This window comes from Ochotona curzoniae, unplaced genomic scaffold, assembly GCF_017591425.1.
Source record: "Ochotona curzoniae isolate NIBS_2020 unplaced genomic scaffold, NIBS_Ocur_1.0 scaffold_1852, whole genome shotgun sequence".
NCBI classification, from domain to species: domain Eukaryota; kingdom Metazoa; phylum Chordata; class Mammalia; order Lagomorpha; family Ochotonidae; genus Ochotona; species Ochotona curzoniae.
Genome location: NW_024467087.1, coordinates 43,720,000 through 43,742,027, shown reverse-complemented (window position 1 = coordinate 43,742,027; position 22,028 = coordinate 43,720,000). Strand labels below are relative to the sequence as shown.

Below are 22,028 nucleotides of genomic sequence, written 5' to 3'. Positions count from 1 at the left end.
ACTTGGAAGCTACAAACGCAATTCAGTTCTCCCCAGTGGATGGCAGTGTCCAATTCCTTGAATTTTCACCGACGTCCTCCAGTGTCTGCATTAGTCAGAAGCTGGAGTTGGGAAGTAAAACCAGAAGCTGGGTATCAAGCCCAGATATTCGGATGTGGGATGCAAGAGTTAAATGACAGCTGGAGCACTTAGGTCAAACATGTGCTTCTGGAAAAGGAATCTCTGAGTAGAGGGGAAAAAATAATATGAGCAAAGCTACAAGATACAGGTATGAAGAGAGATATGAACAGAATAGCTTGGGAATGGATCTATCTAGAATAAATATTTTATACTGTGTGGAAGAATGTCTCATTATCTTATTACCATCATTCTGGTTCCCCCAAATTGAACTTTGTCCTGAGATAATCCAATGATCTGCATTTTATGGCCAATTATGTCAGTAACCTGAGTGTAATTACTTACATAGGAAAATGTCATAGGGTTCAGTGCTGTGGCATGTGAGTCAAGCTGCCTGTGACCCCGGCATGCCATATGGGCACTAGTTGGAGACCCAGCTGCTTCACTTCCAATTCAGCACTCTGATAACGTGCCTGGGAAAGTAGAAGATGGCTGAAATGCTTGGGTCCTAGCACCCACCTGGGAGACACAGACGAAATTCTTGGTTCCTGTCTTCTGCCTGGCTGTGGCAGCCATTTGAGAAGATCGCTCTCCTCTCTCATTTCCTGTCTCTTTCTTTGTATTACTCTAATTTTCAGCTAAATAAAATCTTAAAAAAAAATACGTCATGGTTTGGTGTAGTGGTTACAACACCATTTGGAATGTCCCATATTCCAAGTAAGAGTGCAAGAGTTTATGCCCTACCTCGGCTCCCAAATCTGGTTTCTTACCAATGTGCACCCTGTGAGGCAGGAAACAAGGTTCAAGTTGTTGGTTCCCTTATGGAAGGCCCAGCATGAGTTTTTGGCTCTTTGCATCAATCTGGTTTAACAGTTGCTATGAAAATTTGGGGAGCGAACCAGCAGATGAGAGTCTGTCTATGTCAACCCCTCCCTCCCTCTCTTTTTTTTTCAAATGAGCAAGACACTCTTTTTTATACTAATCAACATTAAATTTGGATACATACAGTGCTCATTAGTTTTTCCAAAAAAAAAGGATAGGATAAAGCACCAAAGCTATTATGTTGTTCTCAAATATTAAAAGTGAGATATATTCCATTTCAGCATTTGGGATGATTGCTATTATGCTGAATAAATTTTCTGTTACCTGCAGAAATTTTAGGAGTTCCCCTCCCCCTCAATTTAACAAATGCACTGTCATTTCTCTTAATCATTTACAATAAATGGTGAAAGTCAAAGTTAAAAATTCCTAAAAAAGTAGAGTTCATACCCTTATATCTCTTGTTCTGGAAAGGAAGTCTGTCCTTGACTTTGATGTTAGTGAAGAGAAGCAAGCAAGTGTATTTCACTTGTTCATGACATTTTACGGTAAACTCTACAACAGCATGCTTCATATTGATTTGGAACATTGTTCCGCTGTCTCACCACTTGCAAACTTTTCATTTGGTAGATGGGAAGATTCTTTTTTGTATTTAGTTTCAAGTGGAGAGACAGGAATCCAAAGAAGGTCTTTGATCAAGTCCATTAAATGAAGGTGAAGAGCCTTTTCAGGGGATTCTTTTTTAATAGCAATATTGTATCTGGATGAGGAATTTAGAATAAAAGGCACAACTCTGGATTCTTTTACCCTTTTCTAAATGCCATGCTTTTAGAAATCTGATGGAGGATTAGAATTTCAGAAGAACCAGAAGGTGCAGAGTAACTCTCAACTGTCTGCAATTCACTATCAATTTTAAATTATGGAAATCATCAATAAGAGGTGGAGGAAAAAGAGAATGAATTTATTTCTAAAGTAGGATGAAGAAACTAAGCTTATTTCAGTGTACTGTGTCTGTGTCTGCACTACATTTGTTGTCCTATAAAGAAGAAACTGATATTTAAATTTTAATGTACGGGGTCCCTGCATTTACATGAGAGACCCAGAAGAAGCTCCTGGGTCCTGGTCTCAAACTGGCTCATTTATTGTATTTGAAGCCAACTGGGAAGGGAACTAGAAGATGGAAGATTCTTTCTCTCTCATTGTCTCTCTTCTCTTTGTAATTCTGTCTCTCAAAAATTAATAAATCTTTAACGATATTTAATGTTGGACCCAGCCCGATGGTTCAATATTTAAATCCTTACATTGCAAGTGCCAGAATCCCATATGTGTTCTGGTTCATGTTCTGGCTACTCCACTTCCCATCCAGCTTTCTGCTTATTGTCTGGGAAAGCAGCATAGGATGGTCCAAAGCCTTGGGACCCGGCACGCATGTGAGAGGTCAAGAAGAAGGCTCCTGGCTTCCTAACGGCTCAGCTCTGACCATGTGGCCACTTGGGGAGTAAATTAGCAGGTGAAAGATTGTTCTCTGTGTCTCCTTCACTCTGTAAATCTGATCTGCCTTTCCAATAAAAATTTTTTAAAATTGTGAAAAGCTCAAAAAGATTGAGTATTGGCTAAGAGTATTTAACAACATACTGTGCCACAACCAATTTTACAAAACGAAGAAATAAAAGGAATCCAACATTTCCAAACTTTTTGTAAATTTAATGGGTGTTGCGTCTGAAAAAAAAAAAAACCTAGGAAATCTGCTCTTTTAGTTCTTGCTTAATACCATTTAGGGTATTCATCCTTAGACAATAATGGATTCAATTAAAGCTAAGTTTTTATCTCCGAAAGTGCTGAGTATTATTTTTATTTAAAATTAATCAAATCTTTATTTGTGAGGTGGAACTGTTGGGCCAACATAATAAAGGCATTTCAAAATGAAGATTTATTTCAGCTTTGGTTGATACATTTAGAACTACAAGAATACTAAAATTTTTCTGTTTTTCAAACTTACAAATGAGACAGGATGCTTTTCCTAATCTTTTAGATAACAGAAATTCACAAGTGCTACTTGACTGATCAAATCAGTGAAATATTTATTAAGATGGTAATTAGGATGGGGCATTTTGTAATTCTAAGGGGACATGTTTATTACTTCAAGCAGAAGACATAATTAATTTATTCATGACATAAATAACTTCATGCTTTAACTTCTCAAAATTTTAACATCTAATTTATACTATATCATTTAATTTTAATAGAATAAAATATTAAATGTATAATCAACCAGAGCTGATCCTGGAACCGTACCATAATTTTGCCTTTCTTCGCCTTTCATTTAAATGCTTGATATAACCTCCAATAAAACTTTGAGAAGTAAATACATCCTGGCAAAACGAGTGGCATTGCAAGCTGATCCTCCGCCCATGGTGCCAGGATGCCAGCCTGGAAAAACAGCAGAAGTTAGCCCACGGTTTGGGACCCTGCACCGACGTGAGATATTCCTAAAAATCTGCTGGTTCCTGGTGTCTTATCAGCGTAGCTCCAGCATCGTGACCATTTGGAGAGTGAATCAGCAGATGGAAGATTTCTTTCTTGGTCTCTCCTTCTCTTTCTCCGTAACTTTGACTTTAAAAAATATATAATGAATCTTTTAAAGAAAAAATTCTGCATCTTATGTTTCATTAGCATTTTTGTAGTCTTGATGGAAAATTTGCAAAGTGGAACTTAGAACTAAGTAGTGCTTTGCTGTTTCATATAGTTAAGAATCATTCACCACCTGACTACTCCTCCCCTTCCCCAAAAAAGGTACCAAGAGATTAAATGGTCAGCAGAGGAACATTGGGAAGGACAAGACTACACTAGGAGTATTTAGTAAACTTTTTGACATTAGGGAAATTTTCTAAATCTCACATACTATTATAGAAAAACAGCCAAATAGGATTAAATTAATAAAGAATAAAGAAACACATGGTATTGGGTTTCTTAAGTGCAGTCAGGCCAAAAAATATAATCTGTAAGACAAATCAAAATGAAACTAAACTCATGGTAAAGCTTGTTGAAATTAAGATAAGGAATATTAAGTAGAGGAATAGTGTCTTCCTTTGGCAACACTATTTGAACAATGTTTTAAACGCTAGCATGCATACTCAGTTATTTCCATAACACCCATATGAATCTTTAATTCCACTGTTATAAGTGTTTAAAAACGTGGCTTCAAATTTATGCTACAATATGTATTTTATCATATTATAAAGCATTTCAGAAAAGGTTTACTTGGACCCGACACAAAGGATCAATGCAAGTTTCATGATCCCATATAGGTACCAGTTCATGTCCCGGCTGCTCCACTTCCCCTCCAGCTCCCTGCTTGTGGCCTGGGAAAGCAGTGGAGGACATCCCAAAGCCTTAGGACGCTCTACCTTCGTGGAAGACCCGGAAGAAGCTTCTGGCTCCTGGCTTTCATATCAGCTCAGCTCTGGCAGTTGCAGCAATCTGGGGAGTGAACTAGTGTATGGAATATATTTCTCTCTGTCTCTCCTCTCTGTAAATCTGTCTTTCCAAAAAATGGAAAATACAGGTTGACTTAAAGCAGTCCTGTAATTAGTAAATATAAAGCTGATTTTTTTTTTGCTAGCAATTACAAAAATTGCTGAAGAGATCAACTATTGCTATGCATAAATTTGCAAAATATGATTTAAAAGCTCGAGAAATTCTTTGGCTATATGGCACCATGTACATAGAGCAGCAATGATGCAGTGAATTAATTGCCGGGAAGTCTATTCATTCAGATGAAGTAACCTGAAAGTGCACAACAATTCTAGTTTCAAGTCTTTTGTTAGCATATTAATCTACCACGCTCAATTGCCTCATTCCTAAAATATCATTGTAAAATATTCTAATTTCCATGGAGTATTTGTGAAGATTCAGTAAAACAACAAAAATGTTTACTGTTCTACAGCCCTACAGAGAACAATATAGCGTGCAAATGCTATTTACTTCAATTAGGCCAACAGCAGCTCTTTTTTATTCAAGGGTTAGGAAAATACAGTGGCAAATACTGAGTGACTCATGAGATTCTCTAGAGTTTAAAATGAAAAAAATTTCTAATTCACTGGAACACATTCATCTTAAGAAGAAATGATAGCAATTTGATGATGACACCTAGTACAGAAAACTATATCAAACTAAATGTATCCAGCTTAGAGAATTGCATTATGGGATTCATAAAGTGTGGACTTAATACTGAAGAGGGTAATGGAGAAATAAGGACATGTGATGAATAGAAAAAAAAAAGCCCACCTGTTTTTTCTCTTTGAGTCCTATGCTGTGTTTCTGAGATGTCATCTGAGCCAACAGACCACAGGTCATTCCTTTCCTTTCAGCTCTTATTTAACTCCCCTACACTACCCTCTTTTTTGCATCTTTGAGCCTATCAAAAAGTTGCATTAGAATTTAAAGCAAGAGCAAGAACAAAGTAAAACCACTTTAGTTTTATTTTCTAATATCAGTTGATTTCAATGTGTACTGCATTCCAAGCAAATAAAAGAACATGGCCTTTCTTTTCTAGTTTATTCCACTTCTTCAGCGGTACTCATGATCTGTAAATCTCAGACTTCGCTGACAGAAATACATTACCTTTGAAATTATCCGAACTGCAGATGAAATAAAAATCACTATCAAAAACTGAAATTGATTGGCAGACTCCACAGTTCGCTATCTGAAAAAAAGTGTAAACTGAAACCCTTGAGCAAAAACCTAATATTAAAATGTTAGAAATATCAGAAAAAACATTGTTAATAAAATATTGGTCCCTAATGGTGTTTCTTCATTAACAAAACATGTGTTATTTTTCTTGCATTTACTAAAAAGTTGTCATGGTAAATAACAAAGTGACAATAATTCCGAATATCTACAAGGATAAAAATAAATCTTGCACGCTGTATAAATAAAGAGTATTTTAAATGCAAATTCAATGGCTATAGTGTGAATTTTAAAATCAATATGTGGCATAATATAGTACATTTTAAGTTAATTACATGTATGTGTGTTGCACTTCATATACATTTAGTGAATTTCATGATTCAATAAATCAGCACATACGTTTTATAGTTGCAACACATTAAGGTGATTGCTGTATTTTATTTAATATATCTAATAATACATTTGTTTATGATATGCATGTCACTAAATCTAATAAATACTCTAAGAGTCAGATGGATTGTGGCCTTCTGGTGGCATGACAGGCTAATCCTCCACCTGAGAAGCTGGCATCCTTTATGGCCACCAGTTAGAGTCCTGGCTGCTCCGCTTCTAATCCTTCTAATCCTTCTAATCCACTTCCCATCCTTCTAAACCTGCTGATATCCTGAAAAGGCAAAGGAAAATGAATCAAGTCCTTGGGCCCTTGCACCTACATGGGAGACTTACGAGAAGCTCCTAGCTCCTAGATTTAGACCAGCTAGCTCTGTCCACAGCAGCCATCTGGGGAGTGAATCAGTAGATTGAAGATTCTATTTCTCCTTCTCTGGTTCAATAATTCTGACTTTCAGGTAAAATAAGTATTTTTAAAAACTTAACATAAAATAAAGTTAAAGTATACACAGTATTTTGCAATTTTGACATAATCATCGTTTTTATCAGGTTACAAATGTTGGCTCCTTGCAATATGGTAGATAACCTCCTTTCTATCCTAAAATCCAAACTGTAAATGATCTCATTAGATGCAATTATTTATGATAAAAAAAAACACTTGCCATTCAACTAGAGAAAATGACCCCTCCCTTTAAAAAAATAACCTCTTGTTTAGATACCCATGGGCAAGGATGAATAATATCTCTATGTAGACTTACGCTATTTAAGACTTTTCAAACATGAGACAAGCATAGAAGTAACCAGATGACTCTATTTGTTAGGCTTCATAAAGAAAACTGTGAAGTCTAAGAAATGTGGAAATTTGATCTTCAACACTGAAAACATTTTTCATGTATGTTTTAAGTAATCCTCCAAAAGTAAGCTGAAATCAAAGTTGATATCCTGAAATAACCATTTACACTACTGCATAAACAAATACAATTATGTGCTCACACATAGAATGTGACCCAAAACGATTTTTTGAAAGATACTCAGTTATGGCAATTTTATAAATCCAGAAAGTTATAATAGTTGATGTTATTTGTGGAGAGTTTATTGAATGCTGGGGATTTTTAAAGCATTTTATAGTTATCACCTCACTGCTTACAACAAAACTATGAAATTAACTCTGTCATCATGCCCATCTCTCAACCAAGAAAAAGGAATTGAATAAATGGAGCAGGATTCAAAAGTGTATTTCTTCATGCATTTTCGTAAAATCTACATCAATTTGAAAGTAAAAATAAAAATCATAATTGATGAAACTTCAATACTGAAACATTTATTTAATGTAACCAATATTAATAATAAATATTTACAGGTATAGTCCTGGAGAATGTTTTTATAATTTTCTGGTAAACAGAGTCCAAGGAATGCCTTAATAATATCTGATCACTCATTATACACATATACCTCTTCTAAACTTCCATATTGTTAATCTTGAAGCTTGTCTTGTTTTCTTAAAACTACCAAAAACCATAAAAATTATCTGTTTCTGTTTTTAAAATCTTGTTTTATGTCATTGCAGTCAGTTGAAGCTCACTCTGAATTAGCAACACTAATTTACTAGAAAATATTCACTAAGCTGCTATCATCTGCTAAAAGCGTTGAATTCATTACATTATTTAGATCTTATAAAAACCCTGGTAACTACTATCATCATCCTTACTTTACTGATGAGAACAATAATAAAAACAGTCTGTTTATTGGCATAACATATGGTGTGTGAAAGAATGCCCACTGTTTATGAAATCTGGAAACATTGCTTGATCTGCTAATAAATATGGCTTTCTGCAGATCATTCATGGTCTCAAAGGAAATAATTCGAATAAAAAATATATATCCAAATTCTCAAACACAATGAATTTGTTCTGTACTATTTTGTGGACCTCAAATTACTGAGAAAAAAATTCATTATACCTGTTATAATAGCACATAAAAATTCTATACCTAATGTAAATGTTAATTAGTACTTAAGACATTCTTGCCAAACATAAGTCTGGTTGTGCTTTTCATATTTGTTCCAAATTGTATTTTCATCCCTTAACCAATTATTTCCTTCTGGTCTACATTTTCTTAAATAGTATTTTTTAAAATTATTTTCTGAAAGTCAGAGAGAGAGATACAGAGAGAGAATAAGATCTCCCAGTCATTGATTCATTGCTGCAGCAACATAGGCAAGGATTTTAGGCACCAAGAATTCACCCCAGGTCTTCCATGTAAGTAAATGGAATCCATGTAAATTAATTAATTAATTAATTAAATCCATGTAAATCCATGTAAATCCAGCTACTTAAGCCACCACCTTCCTCCTGCCAGGGTGCACATTAGCAGGAAGCCGGAATCAGAGCAGAGCCAGAATTTGAACCTAACCCACATATTCCAATATGAGGTGCAGGAATACTAATCAACATCATAACTACTGTGCATTCTGCCCACCGCAAGACCAGAACCTTATGGAATAAGCTCAAAAAGTACCTTTCTGCAGTTAGTAGATTGTGTTACATAGAAATGGATGTAAGGTATTGGTAATGTCCAAATTCTTAAGTGTAACATAAGATATTTTCCTTTAATAATGACTATTAGCATATGGATATCTATACAGCATATAAGTATAATGTATTATAATACTAAAAACAATTATTTTTGTGTACTTAATATTACTTTAAATGTGATACAGATATCATTGGAAAAGAGGACTCCCAATGAAACTCTTAAATATACCTTGATAATTATACTAGATTTCTACCTTTGCCTATGCATACAATGGCATGATATACTTAAATACCAGAATGTTGGATTTGTGACTCCTGCTGAAGAACTGTAGTATTATAATAATATGGGGAAAAATAAATAGCGTGTGTGGCAGGGGGGAAATTTCTATGTCTAATAAACCATATCATGGAAAATCATAACAATAAAAAAACCAAAAAAAATTGATAAAGGAAAAAAGTGCCCCATAATAAATTCATTCCTTCTGCTTACTCAGTTATTAAAATAATAACATGAAATAGCAGTAACTAAATTGAGAATTATGAAATTCTAACGTGGACCTCAGAATTTTATGCCCTCAGCTGTAAATTCAGTAACTCCTATGATTAAATAATATGCTACAGTTAAAATTTAAAACAGATTATCCAGGTTAGCCTGATTTTCTTCCTTTTTTTTTTTTAACATGTGCCCTTTTGGAGCAGAATCACTTGAGGATAATCACTTAGGAGAAAGAAATACAAAACATATGATTCATCCTGCTGTTAGTGAAATGGGTGAGCCTCTGAGAAGGAGTTTTAAGAACCCTTCTGCTGAGAATTGCATAGAAGGAACAAATGAGACCACCACAAGGAACTGAATCCTGCCAACAATCTGAATGAGCTTCAAAGCCAATGTTTCGCCAGGATCCCTATGTGAGGATTCAGTCTGACTCGTACTTTGATTTTAGTGTGAACAGGGAACCCAACCATGTCATGTTGAATTGCTGACCTATGGTATTTTGAACTATGAAATGAATACTGTCGTAAGCCACTGCATTTGCAGTGATTTGTTACTCAGCAACATAAAATGAGCAAAAAGTAAAATGCAGAAATATGGTTTAAAAACTCATGTATACAGAGCCACCATTTGAAGAAAATGCATTTTCATTTATATTTATTCTTAGAATATTGTTTTCTGAGCTGCCATGTTAGTTTATATGATATCTAAAATATCCTACCGTAACATCAATTGCCCAAAACTTTCAGAATCTACTCTTTCCAAACTTCTCTTTCAAATTCATGCTGAGCACTCCTATTATTTACTTCTAAATGCAGCATGATAGGAAAAGTAAAGGTGTGCGTGTTAACAAAGTCACAAAGTGACTCAAAGTGCTGAAATATCCTCTTAAATTTTAAAAGAAATCGCGTACCCTATCCATTGTTATGGGTTGAAATGTGTACCCCAAAACATGTCTTAAAGTCCAAAACCAGAAAGACCTCAGAAAGTGAACTTATTGAAGAATGTTCTTATAAGAAGAGAGATACAGAAAGAAGACAACCATGTGATGGTAGAGGAAGAATTTAAATTTATGCTGTTGCAATTGAATTGAAGAAACATGTCAAGCTAGGAGAAACTGGAATAGGTGTGGAAGGATAGGCTTTTGGCAGCTTTACTGAGAGCATGGTCCTGCAATACAAGATGTGGGACTGCTACTGCCCAACACTCTGAGGAACAAACTTCGGCTGTCAGTTGGTGGCACCTTGTTATGCAGGCCTAAAAAGTCTTTCAAATAATTTGTAAGGATACTACACAAATGTAAATAACTATTTGGACAATTTACATCATTTACAAAAGCCAGATGCTGAGGAATTATTCATATCTAAGAATATACACAATTACATTTTCTCTTGAAGACTACAGCAGATCCACTCTTGGATTGTCTTGAGTGGACATGAAACAAAGTAATAATGTGGTCTATTGTCATTTTTTGTCTAAAGTACAAAATGGTATTTTTGGAGCATTTACCTCCTTACATATTTTACATTCTTTGTTATTTGGGGTAAGTTAAATGGAAAAAAAAATCTGTTGAGATCTCCTGTACTGTTTAGGATTCCACTAACAATTTCACTTCATATTAGTATTGGTCAATAGCATGAAATTTCAAGGTGTCAATGCATATTACAAACTAGCCATACATTTTTAACATTTGGGATCTGGCTTCAACTATGAACATGCAAACTTCAAGCAAACAGAAAGGTGTACTTTATTATCTGCTTCTTGTTTCCTTTGGAAAAAAATTCTAGTGGGACAATTCAACCAAATTCTAAAAAACTTAATTTTAGATGATAAATGTCATATTTTGAAGTTAAACTTTGTTTATTCATCTAGCCTCTGGAAGAATTACATTGAGTAGTGATACACACACACACACTCCAAATTATTTTTATATACTTGTACTATATATAATTTATATTTTTGTAGTACATGTAATCACTCCTCAACGTATACCTGTAGTCAAAATTGCTCCTATCCTTAATTGTCATATAGCCTTGCGCAATGCAGATGACAGGTAGATTAGATAGGCTATATAGAAACATAGCTGGATGACCTCAAAACTATCTAGACAGACACAAAGGTTTAACATAGCATCTTAGCTAAATAAATTTCTCTTTGCCTGAAATCAACAGAGTATATATCAATGACATGTAATCCATCATTGACACAACCAAAAACACAACAATCTTCATATCTTGACAGCCAGGCACTTGCTTTCTCCATTGGTCATACTTTATATATTACAGTACTGGGAGGTTAAAAAAAATCTTAGTTCTTCAGGGATTTGAGATATTGAAGACAGGGGGCAGAACTAAAAAGAAGATGCTGATATTTGATTAAATTTCTTCTGTATGTCAGACTCTGAGTTACTTATATCACCATTTTATTTATATTGCCTTTAGTGATCCTCCTAATAACAGATTCTATGCAATAGGTGGTATTAATATATATCTGAGGTTCTGAGATATTAATTAAACCAGTTATGCTTATTTAATTAATATTAGCCAGAGGTAGTATCCAAACCCTGGTTTGCATGCCACACATATCTATAATTTTCCAGTTATGTTTGATATTTCTTAATATAAATCAGCATCAATGTTCAGTGACATATGAGATGATAACTTACAGGTAAATATTAGTCCTCAAAATATTATATAGCAAAGTATTTTAGAATTGATAACTCCTAGGTAAACTTCCATTTAAAAAATAGTCCTGAAACTGCTTAAAAGAGCAAATAAAAGCAAATACATTGGAAAAATTATCTTGATTCCTTGCTTTTTCAAAGCAGATGGATCACAGAGTCAAATTTCACGTAAAACAAAAATGATTATGTGAGGGAGAATATAAGCATTGAGCATAGTTTATTCTCCAAGTTATTATAATATATAACCTATTCTCAATCATCCATATGGGTAAAATTTATAAGATCATCAATGGTAATCAATATCAAACAACATATTGAACTTCTTTCCATATATTGTTTTCCAGATAGTACGTATTTATTATCTACAGTAGTCCCCCAATGATCTGCAGTTTTCTTTTCCATTATTTCACTTTGTTATGGCTGAATTCAATTCTAAAAATACTAAATAGAATATTCCAGAAATAAATTAATAACTTCTATTTCAGCATATTGTTGTAAGTATTCTGTCTTATCAGTTATCGCTACATTGTTACTTTGATTAATTTATAAATGTAACAATTTATCAGAGATTATTTACATATACTAAAAAAAATATGTCACATTCAGGGTTTAGTACTACTACCACTTTCAGACATCTGCTACAGTTCTCCAAAGTTATGCACCACGCAAAAGAGGGTGCTTATTGTATATAAAGCAGAAAAGATTTAGTCTGTAGAGCCTCTGGTCAACTTATATAATGTGTGTCACTATTCTGTAGCAATGGTTAAATGAATCAAAGGGGAAACTAACTTTTAAAAGCCAGTAACTTTCCATTGTTTATCTACAATTCACAAAAAAGAAGTTATTATTACCTGTAGAAGACATAGATGGTTTTCAGAAATGTGTACTAAGTGGATATTATATTTGTGTAGGATTAATGCGTGAATGTATTTTAGTCTTTTGCTATGAGGAAATCAATGTTATAGCCAAAGAACTTTTAAAAAGAATACTTTCTGATCACTACAGGGAATTTTCAAGTCATGTTAATAACAGAAATGCTCATTTTAAATAAGCAAATTATAAAGGTGGATTGTGGTTTCTACTTTTAATTTCCAGATTAAAATGAAAGCCTGAATCACATTTCACTGATAATATTTAAATCTAATATTTCACCAAAAAATACAGTATTTGGAGTTACTCAGACACTATTCAAGAAGAATGTAAAGCCCTGAGATCCTTTAAAATCTTCATCCTTTTCTTTCTTTATGGTTGTTGCTTTTTATGTTCATAAAATATGATGTGTCTCTAAGCTTTTCATACTTAATTTTTTGTTTCAGATATTCAATTTATGTGGGCTTTTATTCATATTTTCCATTTAATGACTAGATGCAACAAAAATGACCTGTAAACTACATGAAATATTGCCAGTTTGTGCATCCTAGTAAGATATATTTAATAAATATGTAAATCAATCAATTTATCTCTCTCCTCAGGCAGAAAAGGTGTATGAATTCATGAGCATCACTTTAAATTCTACTAAGTAAACCAAAAGCATTTCCAGGAAGTATTGGAGAGAAAGCTTAAATTTTATGTTTGTCATATGGACACACAATTTTGGCACCTTCATATACAGTTACTTCTTCCAAATTCACAAACAGCAAGACAGATCTGAAACCTAGCTTTATTTACTATTTCAAGCCAAGTTTCATGATGCAGAGGATGAGTGAATGCAATCATATTCAGAATTATAATATGCTGTTCTATTCTAGCCTGACACATGTTGTAAACATTCTACATCAAGTCTCTTCATCTGATTTCAACAGTCAGAATGATATTTGTCTAACCTGATACAACTGGCAGTCTTATATACTTTGCATCTTGTAAAGTACAAAAACATGTACACTTTTTTTTGTGGGATTTCAAAGCACACCAAACTAGGTAAGCACAAAACAAGGGCTGAAATATTACTTGTGACTATGTCTATAAGAGAAAAGTGAAATGATAACCTGAGAAAAATATACAGAAATAAATATTTTAGCAGAAATCTGTATATTTGAAATAATACTATTTAATATGGCACAGTTTGTCCACATATCTAGGTATTTTTCTGAAGAGTTTTACATTTTTTTCTTTTGTAAAAATAGCATACATTTTTATACCACTGTTTGTATATTCTAAATGGCCTCTCTCAATTGTCTAACTTTGATAATTGCATAATACTATCAGTGGCTTATGAATAATTCAAAGATGTATAAAATTTAGACAAAAAAGGGCAGAATGTGGCTTATATGTAGCAGTATATAACACGACATATTGATGGCCATACTAGGACAGATTGATGTTCTATCCAATCAAATATTTTCCTTAGATCAAAGAATGTCTTAAATGGGACAGATGGCATGTTACATATTATATTCAAAAGGGTAAGAAAAAGTAAAATTAGTGTGCTAGATCTGGATATACATGCACATTAACTGATCACTGCAAGAGTATTCTGCCACAATTACATATGATTTCTGAGAAGCTACATGATCATGATAGTAATGGATATGATTATATTCATGAAGTATAAGAGAAAATAGAAAGATCTTTCCCAAAAACAATCCAAGGCTAGTAGATGAAAATTAAACCAACTGTCAAATTCCAGTGACAATCAAAATGTAGTGACTCCTGGGCCCGACAGTGTGGCCTAGTGGCTAAAGTCCTCACCTTGAATCTCCCGGGAACCCATATGGGCGCTGGTTCTAATCCCGGCAACTCCACTTTCCATCCAGCTCCCTGCCTGTGGCCTGGAAAAGCTGTTGAGGACGGCCCAAAGTTTTGGGACCCTGCACCTGTGTGAGAGACCAGGAAGAAGTTCCTGGATCCTGGCTTCGGATTGGCATAGCATCGGCCGTTGCGGTCACTTGGGGAGTGAATCATCGGATGGAAGATCTTCCTCTCTGTCTCTCCTCTCTGTATATCCGCCTTTCCAATAAAAATAAAATAAATCTAAAAAAAAAATGTAGTGACTCCTATTTTTCCTATTTTGGTCACCATATCTCCATGAGCTTGCTGGTTTCCCTTAAATGTTCATTTTAGATCCATCATCCATGTACCTATCTAAACAAGAGGAAAGAAATCTTTCGCTAAAGGACATTTGGATAACTATAACATTACTAAAAGGCCACAAAAATTCTCAATTTAAAATTAGTCTGCTATATAGATTCACCGAATTTCACATGCTGCCTGCAGTTACCATGGCAGGATCAGACCAAATGATTTCACTGATACAACTTCTACCTACATGAGATGCATATTTTGATTGTTTTATTGTTTTCCTTGTAGTATGTATTGAGATTTTTAAAATCTAGTTAATCTTTTTTCTACCTTAAGATAAATTTTCCATAACAAATTGAAATTCACCCAGTTTCTGTTACTCAAGTATGCTATGAAAGAGCCAACATTCTAATTTGACATGGCGTTATAGATTCAACTAATTCTCCCCTCTCCTTTTTACTGTAACCTGATATTAGGCACTTTCTAGTAAATCATCAAAACATTATATGGGATGTCCAATAAATAACTGCTCTACATTTTATCTGAAAAAAAAAAGCATTAACAACTATTATCCAATTTAATGCACGTATACTTTAGGAAACAACTATACTAGCAAATCTTAATAAATTTTGTGAGAAAATAATTCATTGTTCACTTCAATTTGGTTTTTCGTCTGTAACAGGTCAAATAAATAGTAATTTATTCAACACTAAAGTATGGCCAACAAATCTGTGGGAAAAAATGCTCAGCACCACTAACCATTAAGGTAATGCAAATCAAAACCACAATCAATATCACCTCACCCCTGTGGTTTAGATCCAAAAGATCAAGAGTAACAAACTGTGGTGGATATATGGAGCAAAGGGAGCTCCTGCATGGTTGGTAAGAAGGTTAATTATTCCAACCACTGTAGAAAACAGCATGGAGATTTTCAAGGGGAAAAAAAGCAATATATTTTGTACATGATCCCAGCAATATCAATATTAGATATATTCCCAAAAGATGGAAATACATTGCATCAAAGAGATACTAGCCACACCATGCTTACGGATAACAGCACTGTTTGTAATAACCAAAATATGGAATCAAACCATGTGTCCATCATCAAATGAGGAGATAAAGAAAATTTTGCATACACACAGTGGAATATTAATCAGTAATATAAAAGCATGAAATTCTACCATTTGTAGCAAAATGGTTGCAACTGTAGGACATCACATTGAGTGAAATAAGCCAGAAATGGAAAAATATTGCATATTCTTCCTTATATGCGTAATTTAAAATTAAAAATGGAAAAAATCAAAAAACAGTGACAAAAAAGAAATGCCTGTGTTTGTCACCATGACTGTAAATACAGCTATGTCAAGCTTTGTTTGATATCTTTGACAAATTAATGGTTAAGAATGTGATACTACTGTAGTTTTAACAATGTGTGATGACACTAAAACTTGCTGTCCATGGATGAAATGGTCAGTGTCCATTTGATTAATGTTTACAGCCCTTGACTATTCATGCTAAACTAGATTTTTTGGGGGGTGCTTACTTATTGAACTTTCATTGAGTGGAGCATTAAGCACTTGATTGCAACACAAATTAAAATTGTTATCTCAAAAGTGAAAGAAAGGAATAAAAATATCATTATTAGCTTAGTATTTTATCTACAAACTGTATTGAATCTGTTAAAAACTGAAAAAAAATATAAAAATGACTGAAAATGACTGGATGAAATGCTTGGCAACTAAGACTATCAATTATGCAAATAGTTATGTAAGACATTTACAGCAAATCATATGCTTCCAGCTAAACAACAATATCTTGTGCTGTTCTCCAAATGATTGTTCCCATTTTTACAAATACTAAGCTACTGATGAACTTTGAATTGATTACACATGGAATAGAGGACCTAATAGAAACATTGTTGATTTAAGAATGAATAAGTACAAGAAATAAGAATGACAAAAAAACAAGATGGCAGAATAGGGTACAGGCACATTTAAACAGATGGAGAGTCATTACCCAGAATGAAACAGAGAGGCTGGGAAATAGCAGAGGACAGGCCGATGCCGGAGGGTCACCTGGAAACCAGTGGACATGGGGAAGCAGCAAAGACAGCAGAGCAGTGTTACAGTGACCAGATACCCCAGCAGTGGCTGGTGATCAGCAATCAGTGCTCCCCCAGTGGCCAGGTGGTTTACTGGGAGCTCAGGAGGTGAACCCTCGTTTAGAACTGATGGTCTTAGTGATTTGTGTGAGCCGATCAAAAGCAGAAGCAGAGCGACAGAGCCCAAGCTGGCAGATAGAGAAAGATGGTGAATTTCACAGCTCAGAACCCCACCAATGCCACATCAGGTGCCATTTTGTGTACTGAGGAAAAGGCTATGAGCCTAGAGAGAAAACAGAGAGCTGGACATATGCTAAACCAGCAGTGAGCTCATTTCTGACTTGACGCATTGCATTGGTCTCAAAGGTATCCTGAAGGTTCCACTCAAAATAGGCACCCAGACCTAATGACAGGCAGAACCAGATCCCTCACCATTGCCACATTTGGCACCATTTTGCATACTAAGGAAAAGGTTGTGTTACTGAAGGAATGATAGCAAGCTGCACATACACTAAGCCAGGAGATAACTCTCTTCTGACTCAATTGTTCTCACAAGGAAAACAGTACTGTCTTGGCATTCTACGGGTTCTAACCAAAATAGGTCTGGGTGGCCTTCAGACCTATCAGCCAGCAGGTTCTGGCAAGACAAGCACCTCTGATACCCAGTGAGTTAGGCCAGCTGGCGTCTTCTTAATTCCGGTCACTGCTTGAACTGGGTGTTGGAGAAAGGCTGTGCAGGCAATGCTGCAGCCACAGTACAGGATAACAGGTGGCAGAAAGTGGTGAGCCAGGAAATGGGGTTAAAGAGGCCATGACGGAAAGCTAGCACAAGGGCTAGGACTGAAACTCACTGGAGGGAGTAGCACAAGTGATTACAAATGAAGAACCAGGTAGCAGTAAAATTGACCCATAGACCAGTGGGCGACGGAGCTTAAGAACCGGACCTAAAAAGAGGAATCTAACCATGATAGCAATGACCAAAAGGCAGAGGCATAATGAAAATTACTGATGTCTCCCCTACAGAGAGGAAAAAACCTTTGTCAACTTCAGGGTTATCTGAGGCAGACATTGAGGAAATCGGGGGAAAGAGTTTTAAAACAGGACCGTCTCGGTAGCTTAGTGATTGAATCCATGCCTTGCATCTGCCGGGATCCCAAATGGGTGCTGTTTATGTCCCAGCAGCTCCACTTCCCATTCAGCTCCTTCTTGTGGCCTAGGAAAGCATTAGAGGATGGCCCAAAGCCTTGGGACCCTGCATCTGAATGGGAAAAATCAGAGGAAGCACCTGGTTCCTGGTTCGTGGCTCCTGGCTCCTGACTCCTTGCTCCTGAGTCTTAGCTTCAGGTCAGCTCAGCTCTGGCCATTGCAGTCACTTGGGGAGTGAATCATCAAACAGAATATCTTCCCCTCTGTCTCTCCTCTTCTCTGTTTTTCTGACTTTCTAAAATAAATAAATAAATAGACAAATAAATAAATAAAATAAAAACTTGTTGTAATGCTTCTTACCAAGCATGAGACACACAGACAGGAGTTCAAGGAATTTAAGAAATATGTCACACTTGAAATAGCAGCACTAAAATAAAATCTAGCTGATTTGTTAGATATGAAGGACACAATGGAGTAAATTAAAAATTCAGATGAAAGCCTCAGTAATAGAATAAGTGAGGTAAATTAAAGAGTTTCAGAATTGGAAGACATTTACTTCAACAATGGAGGGAAATATCAAAAACCTGGAGGAGGAACTGAGTTAAGATCACAAAAGTATTCAAGAATCAAGGGATAGTATTAAAAGACACAATCCAAGAGTTATGGTAGTTCCAGAAGGTACAGAAAGAGAAGCTGGTTTTAAAAATGTATTCAATGAAATAATAAACGAAAACTTCCCTAATTTGGAGAAAGAATTGGAAAACAAAATACAGGAGGGACACAGAAATCCAAAACGGTTGACCAAAAGCGATCTTCACAACACATGATCATCAAGCTTTCTTCAGTTGAACATAGGGAAAATATCCTTAAATATACACATAAAAAAATCAATTAATCATAAAGAAATCCAAAAGAGACTCACATTTGACCTCTCAAAGGGAACTCTACAGTCCAAAATGGAATGGAGTGACATATTACAGATTCTAAAAGGAAACAATTGTCATCACAGAAAAGCAACCAAGCAAAGCTTTCCTTTGTCTTTAAAAAATGAAAGAAAATTCTTCTACCGTAATGAAAAGCTCAAAGAATTCTCCTCTTTCAGACTTGCCACACAAATTATATTTAAAGATGTTCTGTTGGCAGAGAAAAAAAAAAACCAGCAGGCAAAATTTGAGAACGCTGTAATAAAGGAAGACTAACTCAAATAATCAACAACCACTTGCTAAAATGACAAAACCAAATTACTACCTATGTATATTAACCCTGAACGCAAATGGCTTAAACTCATCAATCAAGTGTCATAAATTAACAGCCTGCATAAAAACAAATAAACATCTATCTGTTGCCTACATGAGACACATCTTACCAACAAAAATATGCAGAAACTTAAAGGATAGAAAAAGATATCCCAGGCTAATGGAAAGGAAAAACAAACTAGTGTGTCCATTGATATATCACATAATATAGACTTTGACGTGAAAAATATTAAAAGATGAAGAAGGACACCACATTATGATCAAAGGATCCATTCAGCAAGAAGAGATCACCTTACCAGTATCCAAGGATATTTTCTTTTCCATCTCTAATATTACCTGTTCTGTCTGAGTTGTTTTTCTTTGCCAGTCTTGCTTATAGTGTGTTTTGCTCATCTTCTTAAAAATGGGCTCTTGTTGCAGCTTGTGATTTTTTAGTTTCAATTCCATTTATTTTTGTTGTGACTTTATCATTTCTTGCTTTCTGTTCATTTTCTTTTTTAATAAGTCATTGAGATGCATTATTAGATCATTTATTTATATATTTCTATTTTTGTAAGCACCTGATGTGATAAATATCCCTGTCAATATTGTTTTTTATTTTCATTTTTTTCAAAAAAGTTTTTTTTTATCAGTTTCTTCAGTGATGCATAGGTCATACAGCAGCATCGTTTGCTTCAGGGAAGTTTTTTATTTTATTTTTCACTCAGCAGCACATTGGTCATTCAGTCGCATGTTATTTAACTTCATGGTGCTAATTTTCTATTTTTCCTCCCTGTCAATTTTGTTTTATGGCTTTTCATTTAAGGGAATGTATAATAATTATGTGTTAGAGACGGTCACATCCAGATATGAAGCTATAATGTAGTAGGCATCTCTACTTCCAAAACACAGATGGAGTCCCCATGAAACTATTCAATATATTTTGACATTGTCATTTTCCATACCTACAATGTCGGGACACTCTTAAACAGCAGATGATTGAACTTACAACTCTTTATGAAGGACTCTACTACTGTGATAATATAGGGGATATCAGTGGGAGGAGGGATTATGGGGGCGGGGAGAAACCTCAGAGACTATGGAAATGTATTTTAAAATAATGAAAAAAAAAATAGGACCTACCATTTTCCTAAATCTTTGGTCTCTATCAGAAAAGTTATGCTATTGAAACACTTAAGTTAGTGGAGGGCAAAGGTTTAAATATTGGAAATACGTAGTTGGTAATGCTGTTATCAAATAACTAGGTTTACTATAAAAGTTTACAGATTTATAGAATACGTTATTAATGAAATCACCATTTCTTGGTATATATTCTAGGCAAGTATTAATAATTGTTTAGCGGTGCAGGCATTTGATGTAGCAGTACTATGCCAACGTATTCTATCAGAGAACCAAGACTCAATAATCCCCTCTGGCCACTGACTGCGACTTCCTGATAATGCAGATGCTAAGAGGTGGCAATGATGGCTCAAGTAGTTGCATTCCTGCTATCCACATGAAAGATCTGGACTGTGTTCCCTTCATTGCTTTGGCCTCGTTCCTGTTACTGGCATTTGTGGATGGGAACTCTCTGCCTCCCTTTCTGTATCCCTCTCTCTCCCGTTCCCTTTACTGCTACACACATCAAAATACTATGGATGAATCTCACAAAAATACTATAAAATATTGAAAGTCATAAATAAATATATGATATGCTAAGTAATGTCATTATATATTTTAACGTAAAAAATAGTCCTTTAATATAATCTAGAAATGAAGTTCTCTCTGTGTGTTTGTGTGTGCATCTTTCGCTTCTGACGGCACTTCCTATGGAGTGATCTCATCACGGCAGTTGTGTGTGCATCTTTCAAGAAGATAGTAGAAAATGATTGGTAACTTTCTAAACAGTATTTCCATAGCATTCATTTTCCATAAACGTTCAAATATCCTTTGTATATACACACTTCCTCAGATTTAGTCATTCCCATAGTTTTGCTTCTCCGGAGAGCCTTGAATAATGCAATTACATTTAAATTTAAATGATTTAAAAATATACTCTAGGGGACAGCACTGAGGCTTAGCAAGGAGCCCTGGCTGTTACACTTCTGATCCAGCTCCCAGTTACACTTGGGAAAGGAGTACTGTTCGGTTTCCTCCAGCAGTGTAGGAGACCCAAAGATCTTGGCTTTGGATCAGTCAAGCTCCAGCCATTGGAGTGCTGTGAAGTCAGCCAGCAGATGGGAAATTTCCTCTTACTCTCTGTCTCTTTGCATGCCCTGTCTGTCACACTAATTTTTAAATGTTTAAATAATTATGTTTAGATTACATATACATCGCACACACTGCTGGTGTATAGAACAAAGTTGTAAATCCCATTGGGATGGAAAGCAGAGAAAGTAAGAAGGCAGAACTAATATGTTCATTATAGTCTAACTTTTAAGAAGGTTTGCTATGAAAAGTTTAGACTTTGCAGGATGAGTGAAATTTCTCTCTAGCAAAGAAACATGGCAAAAACTTTACAGGCAAAAGAAACAACATTGACAACATGAGAATAAAAATAGAAAATCAGGGGCCCGGTGCGGTGCTCTAGTGGCTAAAGTCCTCGCCTTGAACGCGCCAGGATCCCATATGGGCACCAGTTCTGATCCTGGCAGTCCTGCTTCCCATCCAGCTCCCTGCTTGTGGCCTGGGAAAGCAGTCGAGGACGGCCCAAAGCCTTGGGACCCTGCACCCGCGTGGGAGACCCGGAAGAGGCTCCTGGCTTCGGATCAGCACAATATTGGCTGTTGGGGGTCACTTAGGG

The 22,028-nt window shown here is 35.3% G+C and overlaps 1 non-coding gene across 1 annotated transcript; it reads right to left on the bottom strand.

Annotated features, from left to right (window-relative positions):
- Nucleotides 1-21,007: 21,007 nt before the first annotated feature.
- LOC121169587 lies at nucleotides 21,008-21,076 on the bottom strand. Its single transcript, XR_005885883.1, has one exon. It is a non-coding gene; the product is annotated as a small nucleolar RNA SNORD49 (small nucleolar RNA).
- Between the last annotated feature and the right edge of the window lie 952 nt (nucleotides 21,077-22,028).